Here is a 6,056-nt window from a genome sequence, read left to right as displayed (position 1 = left end):
TCCTGTGTCTACCGTGCGCAGTGTCATCAAGAAGTTTAAAGCCCATGGCACTGTGGCTAATCTCCCTAGATGTGGACGGAAAAGAAAAATTGACAAGAGATTTCAACGCAAGATTGTGCAGATGTTGGATAAAGAACCTCGACTAACATCCAAACAAGTTCAAGCTGCCCTGCAGTCCGAGGGTACAACAGTGTCAACCCGTACTATCCGTCGGCATCTGAATGAAAAGGGACCGTATGGTAGGAGACCCAGGAAGACCCCACTTCTTACCTCGAGACATTAAAAAAGCCAGGCTTGTTGCGGAGGCTGCGGTGATACTCAACCCGACAGAGGAAACTAAAAACGCTTTGGAGAAGGCACAGGGGTCGCTCAGGGAAAACCTCATGTCGGCGGCAGCAAATAAACGTTATTTCCTCAAACAAAAATATTTTATAGAGGGGGAGGGAGTAGGACATTTATTGGCCACGGTCATTAGAGCACAGGACGGATCTTCATATATCAATAGGCTAAAAACGGACTCGGGTGGTCCTGTGACAGACAGTGCGGACATAGTGAGTGAGATAAGGAGGTATTATATGCGACTATACACATCAGATTGCAGTCTCACGGAGACTGAGATTGAGCAGTACCTGGATGCTCTCTCTCTCCCTGCATTGGCTGATAGCGATAGGGATTCATTGGATCGGGACATCCAGTTGGAGGAGGCGCTTGGTCAGATGCAAAATGAAAAGGCTCCAGGAATGGATGGCCTGCCTGTCGAGATTTACAAAACCTATGCACCCTTACTGCTACCTAAGCTACTTAAGGTATTTGAAGAGGCTGAAAGGCAGAGGGTCCTCCCGCCATCTATGAGGGAAGCTTTGATAGTTTTAATATTAAAGCCCGGAAAGGATCCAGAGGTTCCGGATTCATATCGCCCGATTTCCCTATTATCAACAGATGTTAAATTATTGGCCAAGGTACTCGCCAATAGGATGTCCCGAGTTTTCTCATCTGTTATACAGAAGGATCAGACGGGATTTATCCCAGGCAGAGCCACATCTATGAACCTTAGGAAACTATACTTGGGGATTCAACATAGTTCTGGGGAGTTGGGGGGAAGAGCAATTTTGTCCTTAGACGCCGCTAAGGCGTTCGATAGTTTGGAGTGGGGTTTTTTGTGGGCGGTACTTCGGAAAATGGGCTTTGGACACAGATTTATAAATTGGGTGAGGCTGTTGTATGGCTCGCCGGTGGCGAAGGTTGGGGCTAATGGCAGGGTCTCTGAGTCTTTTCCTCTTGGGAGAGGTACTAGACAGGGGTGCCCGCTCTCGCCCTTGCTATTTGCTACTGCGGTGGAGCCATTGGCAGTTGCAATTCGGAAGTCCAGAGAAATAATGGGATTCAGATGTGGAACTGTTGAGTTGAGGATATCATTGTACGCGGATGATTTACTTCTATATTTAGATAAGGTACATTCCTCGATTTTGCCGGCAATGGAGGTCATTCGAGAATTTGGGCTGAGGTCTGGTCTTCGGATTAATTGGTCCAAATCAGCTTTAATGCCGATAGACCCTCTCCCGGCGGATTTCTCAGATTTGCAGATACCGGTCCCTGTAGTTCGGAGGTTTAAGTATCTGGGTATAATTGTTAGTCCTGCCCCGAAGGATTTTCGGGCTCTGAATCTGGAGCCCCTGTTGCAGCGATTTAGAGCAAAAGTACATACTTGGTGTCGCCTGCCGTTGTCGAATATTGGTAGATCTAACTTAATCAAAATGGTAATGATGCCACAATTATTATATTTGATACATAATTCTCCGGTGTGGATCTGTAGGGACTTTTTTGCAAAAATAAATACATTATTCCGGGAATTAATTTGGAAGAAAAAACAGGCTAGGATTCGCTTGGAGATACTGCAGCGAGGGAAGGAGGAGGGAGGATTGGCGGTGCCAAACCCATTCATATACTTTATAGCCTCCCAGATGCAACATCTTAAGGGTTGGGGTAGAGACGGGGCGTGTGACAATGGTGGTGATATTGTGAGGGAAGGATCGGTATGGAAATATCCAGGGTGCCGGTTGGAGGTGGGAAGACGGCAGATAAATGGGGCACGGTACCCCACGTTGGCTATGATTTTCAAGGTGTGGGATAGGGGTAAGTCTCTTTTGAAGATAAATGGGCCTACGGAATTGTGGCCATTGTGGCGAAATCCGGATTTGCAAGAGATCAAAAAGCTGGTGGGGTTCGGAAGATGGGAAGATAAAGGGATTTATCTGGTGTCACAAATTTTGCAAAATAATACTCTTAAGAGTTTTGAACAATTGAGAACAGAATTTCACCTCCCGCACGTCTTCTTTTATCAGTACTTACAGCTAAGACATGCATTGGAAAAACAGAGAAGGACAAATCCTGTGATAGTGACACATAATCAAACACTACATATGCTACTTACATCTGAGTCTTCTAGGGGACTTATCTCTGAATTATATAAAAGATTATTGCCTGCCCATCTGGAGACATATCCACTGACTGCTGCTAAGAATAAGTGGGAACGGGACGTTGGCCCCCTGACGGAGGACCAGTGGTCCAATATTCTAGAACAGGTCCCTAAAATGGCGGTTTCTGAGTGCCAGCGGCTTTCGCAAATATATCTCATTCACAGGGTATATAAAACACCCAGCTTATTATTTAAAATGGGACTTAGGCCCAATACACAATGTGTTAGGTGTGGGCAGGATGATGCCCACTTGATGCATGTTATGTGGGAGTGCGGGCACATTGGGGATTTCTGGAGGCAGACCCTGGGACTCATAGCCCAAGTATACCATATCACAATACGACCGTCACCTCGTCTATGTTTGTTGAATTTGTGGGAGGAGGGGGTTGACCCGGACTCTGCAGTGGCCCTGGGAATAGCACGCATCCTGTATCAGGCAAGAAAGATACTTGCATATCATTGGTTGGATCCTATGCCACCAACATTGTCAGAGCTTAAAAATAAACTAAATAATGTCATCAGATTGGAAAGGGGGGCTTATTTAAAAAGAAATGCATTAAGAAAGTTTTACAAAATTTGGCAGCCATGGATGGAGTCACCGGGTCTCCCCTCGGGCGCACTGGTACGGGATGCGATGTTGGACCAGTTGCTGTTGTGCTTGCGATGAGGAGATGCTTGGGGGGTGAAAATAAAGTCTAGTGCCCTTTGTGGCGAAGTAGATTTTGAGTGGCGCGGTGGGAGGGGGCTGGGGTGGATTGGACCTGATATCCGTGGGGGGCGGGGCGAAATATGATGCGGAGTGGCGCGGCTGGCGGGGATGGTTTTCCCGCTGAAATGAGGCACTGATGTATAATTTTGATTTTTGTTTATTTGTGGAGCCATGTTGTTTATAGGCTCAATTTTATGCAAATATCTGTGTTTTCAGATTTCTTCTTTTTATTTATTCTTACACAGGAAGAGTTTTACCCTTTAAATAATATCTGCTCTCAATGTAATTTTTACTAGCTATTTAAGATGTCATATTCTTTCTGTATTGATTCCTGAATGTTTAATAAAAAAGATCTGATTCAAAAAAAAGCCAGGCTGGAGTTTGCCAAAACTTACCTGAAAAAGCCTAAAACGTTTTGAAAGAATGTTCTCTGGTCAGATGAGACAAAAGTAGAGCTTTTTGGGCAAAGGCATAAACATAGAGTTTACAGGAGAAAAAGAGAGGCATTCAAAGAAAAGAACACGGTCCCTACAGTCAAGCATGGTGGAGGTTCCCTGATATTTTGGGGTTGCTTTGCTGCCTCTGGCACTGGACTGCTTGACCGTGTGCATGGCATTATGAAGTCTGAAGACTACCAACAAATTTTGCAGCATAATGTAGGGCCCAGTGTGAGAAAGCTGGGTCTCCCTCAGAGGTCATGGGTCTTCCAGCAGGACAATGACCCAAAACACACACTTCAAAAAGCACTAGAAAATGGTTTGAGAGAAAGCACTGGAGACTTCTAAGATGGCCAGCAATGAGTCCAGACCTGAATCCCATAGAACACCTGTGGAGAGATCTAAAAATGGCAGTTTGGAGAAGGCACCCTTCTAATATCAGGGACCTGGAGCAGTTTGCCAAAGAAGAATGGTCTAAAATTCCAGCAGAGCATTGTAAGAAACGTATTGATGGTTACCGGAAGCGGTTGGTCGCAGTTATTTTGGCTAAAGGTTGTGCAACCAAGTATTAGGCTGAGGGTGCCAATACTTTTGTCTGGCCCATTTTTGGAGTTTTGTGTGAAATGATCAATGTTTTGCTTTTTGCTTCATTCTCTTTCGTGTTTTTTAATTTAAGACAAATTAAATGAAGATAATAATACCAAAGAATTTGTGTTTGCAATCATTTTCAGGAAGAAACTGAGTATTACCTGACAGAATTGCAGGGGTGTCAATACTTTTGGCCACAACTGTACATATATACATACACACTTTGAGCTTTATATATTAGATGAGTGAGTTATGCCAAATGACAAACATGGCTCTGCTACATCTGTAAGTAAGCTGAATTTAAGCAAAAGCATTATAAATGCAGAATGGTCAAATTGCTGGATGAGCTTTCTGGATGCCCTGGTGCCGGTGTTTGCGCTGTCACGCTACTGCACACCAGGACGTACAGCAACGCGACCAACAGGTTTTGGATTTATTATTTTCTTCTGTGATATTTTATTGGATTGTTTCATTGCAGACAGGGTTTCGCTGTTTTATCCACCTTTACTGGGGACGGGCAGATATTTGTGGTATTAATACACAAACATCTTTAATCCACACAGCTCTTGCTAATACATGGGGGTCCTGGGCAGGTGACCACCTCGCAATGACGGGTATACAGGGTTTATCTTCGTGAGACATTTATTTTGGTTTCCTTTCTTTGGTAGCATCATGGTTGGCACTTGCTATGTGGTGGGGGCCCTCTGTGTGACTGTGTTTGGTGGGGGTCCTCTGTGTGGCGCTGTTTGGTGGGGGCCCTCTGTGTGACGCTGTTTGGTGGGGGCCCTCTGTGTGGCGCTGTTTGGTGGGGGTCCTCTGTGTGACGCTGTTTGGTGGGGGCCCTCTGTGTGGCGCTGTTTGGTTGGGGCCCTCTGTGTGGCGCTGTTTGGTGGGGGCCCTCTGTGTGGCGCTGTTTGGTGGGGGCCCTCTGTGTGACGCTGTTTGGTGGGGGCCCTCTGTGTGGCGCTGTTTGGTGGGGGTCCTCTGTGTGGCGCTGTTTGGTGGGGACCCTCTGTGTGGCGCTGTTTGGTGGGGGCCCTCTGTCTGACGCTATAGGTGGGGCCCCTTATGTATTATCAACGACCAAAGGGGCGGCAAATTTTTCGACCGCCCCGGGCACCACAAACAGTGGCTACGCCACTGATCGTGGTGCTTGGTTACACTCGTTACTCGATTGAGTATCGCGGGTGCTCAAGTGCCATTCTCAAGTAGTTTTGGATTAGAGGCATACAGGCAGGATTTATTGCCTTACAGGCCTTCCATAGGTATACTGCTGCTGTAAGCTAAAAACAAAAGTCCTTTTCAAGGCAACATATTTTCTTTTACCTATTAATACCAGAAAATTTGCATGCATAAATTATATACGTAATTTAAAAAAGCACAAGGCGTGGGGTAAGGGACAGAGAAGTTTACGTGCTGCTGATGGTGCACGCAGAGGCCAAAGCCGTTGGCCAAGTGAAACTATGCATGCTTTGGGAACACAACAAACATGATCATCCATGAGATGTAGGTTCCTGTCCCATTTTGCAGAGGGTTGCAGGACACCACTCTTAAAGCCAGATCAGTGCAAACAGGTGGTTGGTTAAATGGCAGATAATGCTTCCAGTATTTCCCAGCACTACCTGTCTTCCACACGGTCCAGTCTCACTAGCCAGGAGTCTGGACCACAGAATCCTCACCCTGATCCTCTTTCCTCCCACCATGGCGAGTCCCAGGAGCAGTAACGGCGTTAGGGGCAGGCAGACCAGGCAGCTGCCTAGGTTCCCCGCTAACCCAGGGGCCCCCGGGTAGCGGCACATCACACATCCGCTATGGGGCCCGTGAGGCGGGGGGGCCCACCTGCCGC

Source organism: Dendrobates tinctorius, unplaced genomic scaffold (assembly GCF_039654945.1).
Source record: "Dendrobates tinctorius isolate UK_male_01 unplaced genomic scaffold, ASM3965494v1 ptg000038l, whole genome shotgun sequence".
In the NCBI taxonomy this organism is placed as follows: Eukaryota; Metazoa; Chordata; class Amphibia; order Anura; family Dendrobatidae; genus Dendrobates; species Dendrobates tinctorius.
This window is presented reverse-complemented; position numbering follows the sequence as displayed.